This window comes from Phyllobates terribilis, unplaced genomic scaffold (assembly GCF_046119375.1).
Source record: "Phyllobates terribilis strain yellow unplaced genomic scaffold, ASM4611937v1 Scaffold_3__8_contigs__length_932513732, whole genome shotgun sequence".
Classification (NCBI taxonomy): domain Eukaryota; kingdom Metazoa; phylum Chordata; class Amphibia; order Anura; family Dendrobatidae; genus Phyllobates; species Phyllobates terribilis.
In genome coordinates, this window is record NW_027362763.1 from 891,473,401 (window position 1) to 891,488,035 (window position 14,635).

At 47.3% G+C, this 14,635-nt stretch overlaps 1 protein-coding gene across 3 annotated transcripts in view; it reads left to right on the plus strand.

Moving 5' to 3' along the window:
* ESR1 (estrogen receptor 1) overlaps positions 1–14,635 on the plus strand; it is a 651,368-nt gene that overhangs the window by 325,560 nt on the left and 311,173 nt on the right. The window lies entirely within an intron of this gene.

Sequence of the window (14,635 nt, forward strand, 5' to 3'; positions counted from 1 at the left end):
GGCCACCAGAAAAATGCTTGAGTTTCCCATTGACTTACATTGTACTTATTACTCGAGTCGAGCACCCAAACATTACAATTTAATCAACCCCAGTACCTGAAAATTTTAGTGCTCGCTCATCACTAATAGCAACGTTTCAAAAACATTTTTAGGAACCTAACAGAGTTAGATTATAATTTGAAGTGAAGGGGCAAATGTTTGCCTTGAGTGAAAGAATAAAAACAAGCTACACATCTCTGCTTGGTTTCTTGCTATAATCTTAACCCCTTTACCTCCGAAGGTGGTTTGTACGTTAATGACCAAGCCAATTTTTACAATTCTGACCACTGTCACTTTATGAAGTAATAACTTTGGAATGCTTCAACGGATCCCACTGATTCTGATATTGTTTTTCATGACATATTGTACTTCATGATAGTGGTAGATTTTATTCGATATGACTTGCGCTTATTTGAGAAAAAATCTGAAGTTTGGTGAAAATTTCATAATTTTCAAACTTTGAATTTTCATGCCTTTAAATGAGAGAGATATGTCACACAAAATAATAATAAAAAATGACATTTCCCACATGTCTACTTTACATCAGCATAATTTTGTAAGCAAAATTTTTTTTGTTAGGAAGTTATAAGGGTTAAAAGTTGACCAGCGATTTCTCATTTTTCCAGCAAAATTTACAAAACCATTTTTTTAGGGACCACATCACATTTGAAGTGACTTTGAGGGGCCTTTATGACAGAAAATACCCAAAAGTGACACAATTCTAAAAATTGTACCCCTCAAGGTGTTCAAAACCACATTAAAGAAGTTTATTAACCCTTCAGGTGCTTCACAGGAATTTTTGGAACATTTAACTTTTTTCACAAAAATGTTACTTTAGACCCAATTTTTTTATTTTAGCAAGGGTAACAGGAAAAAATGGCCCCAAAATTTGTTGTGCAATTTCTCCTGAGCACGCCAATACCCCATCTGTGGGGGAAAACCACTTTGTGGGCACACGGCAGGGTTCGGAAGGGATGGAGCGCCATTTGACTTTTGAATGTAAAATTTGCTTGAATAATTAGCGGACGCCATGTTGCATTTGCAGAGCCCCTGATGTGCCTAATCAGTGGAAACCCCCCACAAGTGACACCATTTTGGAAACTAGACCCCTCAGGTAACTTATCTAGATGTGTGGTGAGCACCCTGAACCCCCAGGTGCTTCACAGAAGTTTATAACGTAGAGCTGTGAAAATAAATATTCAAACTTTTTTGACAAAAATGATCTTTTAGCCCCCAATTTTTTATTTTCACAAGGGTAAGAGGAGAAAATGGACCCCAAAAACTGTTGTGCCATTTCTCTTGAGCACATCGATATCCCATGTGTGGGGAAAATACACTATTTGGGCGCACGGCAGGGTTCAGAAGGGAAGGAGCACTGTGTGACATTTTGAACGCAAAATCGGCTGGAATCGAGAGCGGACGCCATGTCGCATTTGGAGAGCCGCTGATGTGCCTAAACAGTGGAAACCCCCCACAAGTGACCCCATTTTGGAAATTATACCCCTCAATGATTTTATCAAGGGGTATAGTGAACATTTTGAACCCAGTGGTCCGACACAGAATTTGATAACATTAGGTCATCATATTGAATAAGTTGTCATAAGTTTTTAGCGCAAGTGCTCGCTACTTGAGTTTGCATAAGGTACTCGGGTATGCACCATGTTTCGCGGGTGCTTGAGTGACATGCTGGAGTCCCCGCCCCGCATGATTCACGATTGTTAGTCACCCAAAAAAAAACATGCAGAGATCACTCATGCATGGCAGGCAATCCCCGCAAGTTTTTTTGGGCTGTAAAACAGCTACAAAACATATTGGGCGGAGACTCGAGAATGTCACTCAAGCACCCGCTATACTCGGTGCATACCCGAGCAAATGATGCAAACTCAAGTAGCGATCACTTGCGCTCAACACTAATCGCCATATCGTCATCATTTTTATTTCTTTACTTTTGAAAAAATCCCAACCCCAACACAACCCTAACCTCAACCCTAATACAACCCCAACCCTAACAGAACCCTAGCACAACCCTAACCCTAGCACAACCCTAACCCTAGCACAACACTAACCCTAACCCTAGCACAACACTAACCTTAAGCCTAGCACAACCCTAACCCTAACACATCCCTAACCCTAGAATTAATTTTTTAAGCTGTTCCTCGTGCAGTATAAGTGATTAGAGGACTTTATTCTTCGGATCGGGGCGATTACAGCGATACCAGATTCATATCGGATTTTTATGTTTGGCAGCTGTCACACACTAAAATATGCTTTTTTTTTGCAAAGACTAGTTTTTGCAATCATTTTTCCATATTTGGGCTGACAGAGTCATGTAAGGACTTGCTTTTTGCGCGATAAGTTGACGTTTTTATTTTTACCATTTTCGGACAAATTACATTTTTTGATCGCTTTCTATTCTGATTTTTGAGAGGCAGAATAAACAAAAACTAACAATTCAGGAATTGCTTTTTTAAATTTTTTTTTATGCCATTCTGTGTGGTAAAATTGATAAGGCAGCTTTATTCTTCTGGTCAGTACATTTACAGTGGTACCACATTTATATCATTTTTTATGTTTTGGCGCTTTTACACAATAAAAACAATTTTACAGAAAAAATATTTTTTTGTATCGCTTTATTCTGAGAGCTATAACTTTTTTATTTTTCGGCTGATTGAGCTATACGGCAGCTTCTTTTCTGCAGAACAAGATGATGTTTTCAGCTGTACCATTTTTATTTACATTTCTGTTTTTGATCGCATTTTATTCCATTTTTTGTTTGGTGGTATGAAGAAAAAGCATCATTTTTTGCTTAGTTTTTTATTTTTATTTTTTATCGTGTTCACTAAAGGCGTTAACTAGTAGGATAGTTTTATAGGTGAGGTCGTTCCGGACTCGGCTATACCAAATATGTGTACTTTTATTGTTTTTTTCATAATAATATTTATTTATGGGTACAGAATATTTTTATTTTTTTTTTAGTATTTTTTCATTTTTTATATATATATATTTTTACAATCTTTTTTTTCACTTTCTTACACTGTTTTTTACTTTTACACTTTGTCCCACTTTGAGGCTTTCATTTTTTGCAGGCTGGACACTTCCATAGCATAGTGTTGCAGCAGCATTTTTATGCTATGCAGGCGTCAGCCCCTGCAGACACAAGTCAGATAGATCGGTGACCCGGATTTCAACATCATGGTCACCATAGCAATGATCGAGACCCAGTGGACAAAGCGCGGGACCCCGGATACAAGGTAAGAGGGGCACTCTTACCTCTCCCTGCTCCCAGAATGCTACGATCGACTTCGATTGCAGAATTTCGGGGGGTTAATGTGCACAACAAACACCCACATAATGTCGAACTACCTTCCTTTCCCAATTTCTAGGGGGCCGCGGAACACCGCTATTGAAGCCAGAGCAGTGTGAAAAGGTTGTTGGTTGGATAGCAGAGAGATAATGCTTCCAGTCAGTTTGCCACCACCACCTCCCTGTCTTCCACACGGTCCTGCTCAGAAGCCGTCTTGTGAAAAAGTCTACTTGTGAAAAAGGGGTATACAAATACATTGCAAAAACAATTATATTAATCTTGATCAAAAATGTGACAGTGACTGATACAGAAGAGGAGAGGACCCTCTCCGCAAGGGCTCACAGTCTACAAGGGATGGGTGAGGATACAGAAGGTGAGGATAGAGCTGGTCGTGCAGCGGTATGGTGGAGCAAGGGTTACTGCAGATTGTATGCTTGTCGGAAGAGGTGGGTCTTCAGGTGCCTTTTGAAGGTTTAAACAGTAGGCGAGAGTCAGAAATGTAGGGGTAGAGAGTTCCAGAGAAGGAGGGATGCACGGGAGAAATCTTTTATGCGATTGTGGGAAGAGGAGATAAGAGGAGAGTAGAGAAGGAGATCTTGTGAGGATCGGAGGTTGCATGCAGGTAAGTACCAGGAGACTATTTCACAGATGTGTGGAGGAGACAGGTTGTGGGTGGCTTTGCAAGCCAAGGTTAGGGTTTTGAACTGGAGTCTCTGGGCAATGGGGAGCCAGTGAAGGGATTGACAGAGAGGAGAGGCCGGGTAATATTGGAGGGACAGGTGGATTAGTCGGGCAGCAGAGTTTAGGATAGATTGGGGGAATGCGAGAGTGTTAGAAGGGAGGCCACAGAGCAGGAGGTTGCAGTAGTTGAGGCGGGAGATGATGAGGGCATGCACTAGTGTTTTTGCAGATTCTTGTTTGAGGAATGTGCAGATCCGGGCGATTTTTTTTACTTTGAGCCGGCATCTTACTCACCCTGATCCTTATTCCTCCCACCAGTCCGAGTGCCCTGAGACAACTGATCCCACACTTGGACACTCCGAAGAGCTGTTTTGTTCATCTTTCCATTTAGAGATTCTGGCCTCTCGCTCGGTCCTCTTGGAAGTAGAAAAAGCTTGGATATGTGGTTTGAAGGAGAGATTAGAGTCCAGGGTTACCCCAAGAGCTAATCACGTTTCCATTGATAGATTTGGACCTCTCGGCCGGCCAGCTTTGAGCAGGGCAACAGAAGATCGCATGTAGTGATTTGAGCAGCCATGGTCACCCGAAGGTGATGGTGGGAAAGTGCAATTACTGTTGCAGAAGGTGGATGATGATGAGACACAATGGACAGAAAGTCAGGAGGAGGACCAGGTTGCGGAAGTGGAAGACGAAGCGGTGGACGATGAAGTCACTGACCCAACCTGGCAAGGGGACATGCATCATGAGAACAGCAGCACACAGGGGGAGGGAGGCGTAGCACCACAACAGGCAGGAATAAGCAGTTTGGTGACCACAGACACAAGGCGGGTAACCCCTTCCCGAAACACCAACACGATGGAAGTTGCCAATACAACTGCTAGGTCTTCCCGAGTCTGATTCTTTTTTAAAAACTGATGTTTAGATAACCCCAAAAAGGCTGGTGTGCAATGTGACCATGTGTTGGAAATTAAAGTTGCAGATGTTTGGAATGATTCTGGGCAGCAGAGAGCAGTTGTTGAGTACCAGCTTCAACACGCCCGTCGGCATTCAGATCAGCCTCCGCACATAGGAGCTGATGAGTGGACATGAATGTCTGACATCAGTACTGTCCTCCAAAACTTTCAGGACTCCATCAAGATGGTGAGCGACGATGACGCCATAATAAGCGTCACCATCCCGCTTCTCTGTCTACTGAAACGCTTGCTGCTCACAATTAAAGAGGAGGCATTGCTGGAAGAGCAAGGAACTATACAGCGTGATGCTACTCAGCCCAGCCTCATCTCATCTCAACGCAGATTGGGTGATAATGAGGAGGAGGAGGAGGAGGAAAAGAACATGGACAGTCGTCCTCTTGGTGAGAACAGGGAAGTCTTGGCTGTAGGCACTCAAGCACACATGGCCGACTTTATGTTCCACTGTCTTTACCTTGACCATTGCGTTGCACGCACTTTGGGCATTACAGAAAACTGGCACGGCACGAGATAATTCTTGGAGACAGAGGTGTGAGGTTCTGATTAAGGAGGATGTCACTCTTAGATCAGTTGCAGAACGGAGGGCACGGGAGGGGTGAGACACAGAAATGAGGAATGAGATATAGGGTGGTGCAGAACTGTGGAAAGCTTGGTGGGTGAGAGATGAGTTTGTATTGTATTCTGTAGTGAATGTTTAACCTAACCAGTGCAATGACTGGCACAGGGTAGAGGCATCGGTGAAGTGGCTTGATAAGAATACGACCCTGGCTGCTGCATTCAGAAGGGATTGGAGAGGAGACAGGTTGTTTAGAGAGAGACCGATTAGAAGAGAGTTTCACTAGTGTATAAGAGTGACAGTAAGAGTTTTTGCAGTATCAAAGGTGAGAAAAGGTCGAATTCTGGAGATGTTTTTAAGGTGCAGGTGACAAGAGTGAGTGAGTGATTTTCCACATTGAATAAAGGAAAGTTGTGTGTCAAATATGACTCCAAGACAGCAGCCATGCCGAGTGGGAGTTATGATGACACCACCTAAAGAAAATTGCAAAGTCAGGTCTAGGTAGGTTAGTAGAGGGAGGAAACCGAAGGAGTTCATTTTTGAAGATATTAAATTCAGGCTCTTGTCGAAGAATTATAACAAAAAAAAATTCCCATCTGACAACGCGGGGGGCAGAGGTCACAGACAGTTCATTGGACAACCAAGGAGTACAAGCGAGGGAGACACAAACCAGATGTGACAGAGGCAGGGGAACGCCATCAAAGGTCTGGGACAGTTTTCTCAGACCCTCCCAGTGCCCAGGCCCTGGTACACGGGGTACTCTGACAAGGAGGGAAAAGTTTTGGAAGATGCTGAAGAACTACCTTGGCAACTGTACCAGTGTCCTCCATGATTCCTCTCTGTGCCTTACAATTGTTGGGTATCCAAGCTGGACATGTGGCATGAACTGTCTCTCTATGCCTTGGAGGTCCTGGCCGCTAGCATTTTGTCAGAGATGGTTTTTAGTGAACTGAAAATGCTGACAGACTGACTTATCAAAATGAACAAGGGCTGGATTAGGCCAGACTTCTCAACATCATCACATGACAGCATGGAACATAAACTCAAATCCAGTGGTTATTTTTTGGGGGTCTATTTCCATGCACCCCTTCACACCCAGACATGGGTATATGCTTCAGGAATTGTTCTATTCTATGTCGCTTCCCTCCTTCTCCTCATTCTCCACAACCATATCACCAGGGTGACCAACATGCCATACCCACATAATTTTTTTAAGGATGTTTCTGATTAGAGAGGAGCGAATATTTCAATATTAGTTTCTGATTACGATCGCCGTTTTTGCAGTATTTGCCAATGTAATTGTCGAATATTCGCCAAAAATTGCCAAACGCCATTGGATTCACCTTCAAACGGGACCAAAAACTGCCAAAACACATCAATTTAGGGGCAGACACGAGGAAAGTGCAATCAATTGACATAGAGTACAAGTAATATAATTATTATTATTTATTATTATAGCGCCATTTATTCCATGGCGCTTTACATGTGAAAAGAGGTTACCGACTGGTACAAGAGGAGAGAGGACCCTGCCCGTGGGGGCACACAAACAATCTATAAGGGATGGGTGAGGATACAGTAGATGAGGGTACAGCTGGTCATGCAGCGGTATGGTGGAGCAAGGGTTACTTCAGGTTGTAGGCTTGTCGGAAGAGATGGGTCTTCAGCTTCCTTATAAAGGTTTCAACAGCAGGCAAGAGTCTGATATGTTGGGGTACAGAGTTCCAGAGTAGGAGTGATGCACGGGAGAAATCTCGTATGCGATTGTGCGAAGAGGAGATAAGACCGGAGCAGAGAAGGAGATCTTGTGAGGATCGGAGGTTGCGTGCAGGTATGTACCGGGAGACTAGGTCACAAATATATTGAGAAGACAGGTTGTGGATGGCTTTGCATGTCATGGTTAGGGTTTTGAACTGGAGTCTCTGGGCAATGGGGAGCCAGTGAAGGGATCTTATAGATTGCAATCTTATAGATTGCTGGAGCCAGTCCACAGTAAAAAAAGCAGCCATAGAGTGTCCGGGAACCTTCCCACAGACTTTTCTTAGCCAGGGCTGCTTCTCCGTAGGGTTGGATGGGCCGACCAGAGAACCGGAGACTCCTCCAGTGGGCCCTGGCTTCTCCTTCAGGAGAGTTTATAGTGCAAACTTTGCAGATCGTGATGATGATAAAGGCCACCTTCTCCTTAGCTTGCTGCTGGTACTTTTCTGTGGGAATCAGCTTGGCTCCAACCAGCCTGCAATATTTCCAGTGAACTAAGGCACAACGCCATGGTATTAGCAGTGCCCCCAGTACCAGTAGCAAAGCCATCCACAATTTCCTTCTCAGTAATTTTATTTGGTAGACTGAGTGGCTGCCCAAATACATTAGTTTCTCACAAAGGAGCTGAAGATACTGAGTGGCAGTAGGTGCAAGTTTCTCCAGCATGTTAGATATCAGAGGGAGAACAGAGAGAGCGGCACAGTGGCTCAATGGTTAGCACTGAAGCCTTGCAGCGCTTGGGTCCTGCGTTCAAATCCCATCAAGGACAAAATCTGCAAGGATTTTGTATGTTCTCCCTGTGTTTGCGTGGGTTTCCACCTCAGTAAAAAAAAGCAGAGTGTCCGGGAACCTTCACACAGACTTTTCTTAGTGAGGGCTGCTTCTCGGCAGGCTTCTCCATCAGGAGAGTTCATCATAGCACAAATTTTGCAGCTGCTATGGGGATCTTGAGCGGGGGAGAAAGGTGGGCCCTCAGAATCAAATCCTCTGGTGGGCCCAATGTTCTTCAGTCTGATACTGCTTCTCGTTGACAGTTGTATTTCACCACAGCCATATTCTTTAGCTCAGTGAAAGGACTAGCATAGAGGGAAACCATATCTACTCCGGCTGTCATTTCTCCGCCACCAGGTTCCGCCCAATGTCACACACGACCATGCCAGGCTGTATGTTCAGTGGTGAGAGCCACAGATCTTCCTGCTGTGTTACAGCTTTCAACAACTCTGCAGCGGTGTGAGGTTTGTCACCTAAGCATTAAGCATATTATCTTCAGCATAGCCCCTTGCTGCTTGGCCAAGGAAGTGCTGCAGTGCTTCCAGCTTGTGACTGATGTGGTCATTTCGAAGAAGGAGGCTCAAACAGGAGGAGGAAGAGGAGGTGCAGGAGTTGAACAATGTGATTATGTAACATACCTGGCGGCGTCCTTGCATAGTGGTCCATCTCCCACTGTGCAGGAGCGCGCACTTGATCTCCTGTCCAGAATGTCTCTCTGGCTTCCCTCCATGCTGTCTTGTTTGTGTCTGTGTCTGTTTCTGCTGCTTAAGGGCGGCGCCCGATCACTTCCTGCCTTTTGTACCTGCTGTGGGCCACACCCCTTGTGCGTCCTCAGCCTATCGCTGTCTGTCTCTTGGTATATAGCTCAGCAGCTCCCTTCTATCCCTGCCTGAGCATATGTGTTTCTTTCAGTGTGTGCTTGCACTCTGAAGGTGCCAGGTCCCGTCTTTGTTTCCCTGTCCGCCTTTCCTGGAGGCTTGTTTCCAGGCCTGTCTGAACTAAGTCCTGTATGTTTCCTGCCTTGCGGTGTCAGCTCCCGTGTCTGAACTGTGTCCTGTATGTCTCCTGCTTTACGGTATTAGTTCCCGTGTCTGAACTAAGTCCTGTATGTCTCCTGCCTGGCGGTGTCAGCTCCCGTGTCTGAACTGTGTCCTGTATGTCTCCTGCTTTACGGTATTAGTTCCCGTGTCTGAACTAAGTCCTGTATGTCTCCTGCTTTACGGTATTAGTTCCCGTGTCTGAACTAAGTCCTGTATTTCTCCTGCCTTGCGGTGTCAGCTCCCGTGTCTGAACTGTGTCCTGTATGTCTCCTGCTTTACGGTATTAGTTCCCGTGTCTGAACTAAGTCCTGTATGTCTCCTGCTTTGCGGTATTAGTTCCCGTGTCTGAACTAAGTCCTTTCTGTGTATCTTGTCTGTCCTGTCTGAACACGCTCCTTGCCTGTTCGTCCCGCCTCTCTGGGGGCAGTATTCCCAGACCCGCTCCTGTATCCCGCTGCAGTGTCGGTCTCCTCCGTACACTCAGTTCCAGTCTGAACTCTCTCCTATCCTTTACCTGTTTTGCCTCTATGCCCGTTCCCTTCCTTTTCCTGCAGAGTCTGAACTCGTACCTATCTCCTGCCTGTTGTCTCTGTACTCCTGTTTGTGAGTTTGTGGTCCACTCGCTACTTCACTGCAAGTACCCTGTGGGTGTCTGGCTCTGCCTTTCCCTTCCTGTCTGTTCAGTGTGAACAGAGCCCTGTCCTCCCTGCTCAGTCTTCTGCACTCTAGTTGTGCTTGCCTGTACCCCTCTGCCTGTATTGTTCCTGAATCCCGGTGTGTACTGGGTCCTATCCCGCCTGTGTTCCTACTTGCTAGTGCCTCCCCGTCTGCACTCTATCTGTGCTTACCTTTACCCCCCGGCCTGCATACCCGCCTGCCTGCATACCCGCCTGCCTGCATACCCGCCTGCCTGCATACCAGTCTGTTCCTGTATTTCCCTGTGTGGGTCAACAGCCGTGTCCGGGGTCTGTCCTGGAGTAGCACCTGGTCCCTCTGCTCAGTTCCTCCTTGGTGCACTGGCGTCGTATGCCGTCGTGCGACCCTGGTCGGATCGGGTGAATACTTAGTCACGCCCCTCCAGGCATACACTCTCCGGCACGGTCCAGTGGAATCACTACCAATCACATGCACACGCCGCTCTAGCCCGGGCGTGTGCATAACAGCATGCTCAGGCCATGGTTCCCGTTGAGCCCCACGGCCTTCGCTCTCTGAGAAGTTTTTTCCAGCGAAGACTTGCATTAAAATAAATAAATAAATTTTTTTTTCCCTTAGCTGAGTTCCAGGCGAATTACGCACCGTCCAGATGGATCTATCAGCTCTCGTTCCTGCGGATCCGCCACGTTACTATGGGGATCCAAGACAGTGTCGTGCATTTGTGGAGCAATGCATGCTACACTTTAAGGCCTACCCTCTTTATTTTCCTTCCGATTGGGCTAAAGTGGCCTTTATTATGTCTTACCTGGCGGGGGATGCCTTGGAATGGATCAACCCCCTATATGAGACACAGGATCCGATCCTCCGGGACCTAATGGCCTTCCTGGTGGCCTTTCTAATGGTCTTCGATGATCCTAACCCGGAGGCTCCTGCTGAAGCTTCACTTCCCAATATCCCGGAGCAGCCCCAATGGGTAATGTGTGTGGGTAGCGTAATAGTTCTCCAGCCCAATGAGACTACTGCCCACCCAGAATCCTCACAGGGTGACTACGCTTTCCGGAATACTTCTTCCAACCTCAAGAGGCAGTCCAGACGTGCTAGACTTAGAGGCAAGCAGTCACGCCTGGGTCTGTCCTCCCTGAGACCTCCTGAACCCTTCGGGGTGCTACCTGGTAACGAAAGGACAGAGACTCTCCTATACTCTGTACCTGATACCTCGCTCGCTTCGTCCAGTGAGTCCAACCTGGTGTACTCCGAAGCAGAGGTTACTCCCGAGTCTCTACACCCCTCCGACCAGGCGGAGGACCTCCAGTTGTGTTTAGAACCCTTCGGGGTGCCACCTGGTGGTGAATGGACAGAGACTTTCCTATACTCGGTACCCGATACCTCGCCTGCTTCCTCCAGTGAGTCCGACCTAGTGTTCTCCGAAGCAGAAGTTACTCCCGAGTCTCTACACCCCTCCGACCAGGCGGAGGACCTCCAGTTGTGTTTAGAACCCTTCGGGGTGCCACCTGGTGGTGAATGGACAGAGACTTTCCTATACTCGGTACCCGATACCTCGCCTGCTTCCTCCAGTGAGTCCGACCTAGTGTTCTCCGAAGCAGAAGTTACTCCCGAGTCTCTACACCCCTCCGACCAGGCGGAGGACCTCCAGTTGTGTTTAGAACCCTTCGGGGTGCCACCTGGTGGTGAATGGACAGAGACTTTCCTATTTCCTGTACCTGATACCTCGCCTGCTTCCTCCAGTGAGTCCGACCTAGTGTTCTCCGAAGCAGAAGTTACTCCCGAGTCTCTACACCCCTCCGACCAGGCGGAGGACCTCCAGTTCTGTTTAGAACCCTTCGGGGTGCCACCTGGTGGTGAATGGACAGAGACTTTCCTATACTCGGTACCCGATACCTCGCCTGCTTCCTCCAGTGAGTCCGACCTAGTGTTCTCCGAAGCAGAAGTTACTCCCGAGTCTCTACACCCCTCCGACCAGGCGGAGGACCTCCAGTTGTGTTTAGAACCCTTCGGGGTGCCACCTGGTGGTGAATGGACAGAGACTTTCCTATTTCCTGTACCTGATACCTCGCCTGCTTCCTCCAGTGAGTCCGACCTAGTGTTCTCCGAAGCAGAAGTTACTCCCGAGTCTCTACACCCCTCCGACCAGGCGGAGGACCTCCAGTTGTGTTTAGAACCCTTCGGGGTGCCACCTGGTGGTGAATGGACAGAGACTTTCCTATTTCCTGTACCTGATACCTCGCCTGCTTCCTCCAGTGAGTCCGACCTAGTGTACTCTGAAGCAGATGTTTTCTCTGAGCCTCAGTACTCTTCTGACCCGGCGGAGGACCTCCAGTTGTTTCCTGAATCCTCCGGGGTACCACCAGATAACAAAGAGACAGTGACTTTTCCTCATTATGTACCTGATAACCCGTCTATTTCTTCCTGTGAGCTTGACAAGATGTACCTCGAAGCAGAGATTACCCTCAAGTCTCTGTCCCCCTCCAACCCAGTGAACGACTGGTCCTCGAATTCCCTGCGGAAGATTCTGGCAGGCCTGAAGAAGAGGGGGCGTAAGGGGGGAGGTACTGTAACATACCTGGCGGCGTCCTTGCATAGTGGTCCATCTCCCACTGTGCAGGAGCGCGCACTTGATCTCCTGTCCAGAATGTCTCTCTGGCTTCCCTCCATGCTGTCTTGTTTGTGTCTGTGTCTGTTTCTGCTGCTTAAGGGCGGCGCCCGATCACTTCCTGCCTTTTGTACCTGCTGTGGGCCACACCCCTTGTGCGTCCTCAGCCTATCGCTGTCTGTCTCTTGGTATATAGCTCAGCAGCTCCCTTCTATCCCTGCCTGAGCATATGTGTTTCTTTCAGTGTGTGCTTGCACTCTGAAGGTGCCAGGTCCCGTCTTTGTTTCCCTGTCCGCCTTTCCTGGAGGCTTGTTTCCAGGCCTGTCTGAACTAAGTCCTGTATGTTTCCTGCCTTGCGGTGTCAGCTCCCGTGTCTGAACTGTGTCCTGTATGTCTCCTGCTTTACGGTATTAGTTCCCGTGTCTGAACTAAGTCCTGTATGTCTCCTGCTTTACGGTATTAGTTCCCGTGTCTGAACTAAGTCCTGTATTTCTCCTGCCTTGCGGTGTCAGCTCCCGTGTCTGAACTGTGTCCTGTATGTCTCCTGCTTTACGGTATTAGTTCCCGTGTCTGAACTAAGTCCTGTATGTCTCCTGCTTTGCGGTATTAGTTCCCGTGTCTGAACTAAGTCCTTTCTGTGTATCTTGTCTGTCCTGTCTGAACACGCTCCTTGCCTGTTCGTCCCGCCTCTCTGGGGGCAGTATTCCCAGACCCGCTCCTGTATCCCGCTGCAGTGTCGGTCTCCTCCGTACACTCAGTTCCAGTCTGAACTCTCTCCTATCCTTTACCTGTTTTGCCTCTATGCCCGTTCCCTTCCTTTTCCTGCAGAGTCTGAACTCGTACCTATCTCCTGCCTGTTGTCTCTGTACTCCTGTTTGTGAGTTTGTGGTCCACTCGCTACTTCACTGCAAGTACCCTGTGGGTGTCTGGCTCTGCCTTTCCCTTCCTGTCTGTTCAGTGTGAACAGAGCCCTGTCCTCCCTGCTCAGTCTTCTGCACTCTAGTTGTGCTTGCCTGTACCCCTCTGCCTGTATTGTTCCTGAATCCCGGTGTGTACTGGGTCCTATCCCGCCTGTGTTCCTACTTGCTAGTGCCTCCCCGTCTGCACTCTATCTGTGCTTACCTTTACCCCCCGGCCTGCATACCCGCCTGCCTGCATACCCGCCTGCCTGCATACCCGCCTGCCTGCATACCAGTCTGTTCCTGTATTTCCCTGTGTGGGTCAACAGCCGTGTCCGGGGTCTGTCCTGGAGTAGCACCTGGTCCCTCTGCTCGGTTCCTCCTTGGTGCACTGGCGTCGTATGCCGTCGTGCGACCCTGGTCGGATCGGGTGAATACTTAGTCACGCCCCTCCAGGCATACACTCTCCGGCACGGTCCAGTGGAATCACTACCAATCACATGCACACGCCGCTCTAGCCCGGGCGTGTGCATAACAGATTACATTGAGGTTACATTGGCGAGTCTGGTTTTTATACTAAAGAAAGATCCTACTGTGTTTTTATTTGTTTATTTATTTTTTATATCTCTTCAAATGTGTATTGGAGTGCATCCTAATTTTTGGCAGCCCTTGAAATTTTTGCATATGCAATAACAGTATAGGAGCCACTCCTTAATAATGTGAAGGAGAATTCAAATATATTCTATAACATTAAATGTCTTATCTGAAATTTGTTATACGGGTGAGGTATTGTAGTATGGATAGCTTTTTACACCAATCCAGCCAGGTATTATTGCCTTATACTGCATGCTGCTGCTGCTGCCCAAAAGAACAGACATGGCTGGATTTGTGCCCCAGTTATATGTGATACGTCTGACGGACACCCACGATTTTAAATAGCGGCCCTGTAGTTTACTATTCTTCACAGCGACAACATGTGAATAGCTTCACTGACACACTGATGCAAAACTCTAAATTGAGGACAATATTTTCCCCTTTCACTACAAATTTGTGGATTTTTATAGCTATAATATGGGATCACATCTGATGATGGAAAAGATCTGGCTGTATTCTGCAGTGCTAACGAGCAAATGGAGCACTAAAATGGTGTACTCTATATCAAGATAAAAAAATAGCCCTGGCCCTGATATCTGGGGCTATGTCTACGGATATTTGTAACAGCAGCAGCAGACAGGACGTGCAATGGACCCTCTTGTGCTGTATGCACTACCAAAAAGCCCTGCCAGCCTAACTCCTGCTATCAACTTCACCACTGAATATATGCAGCTGGATTAGTCCTCAGAAGGACTGTTAG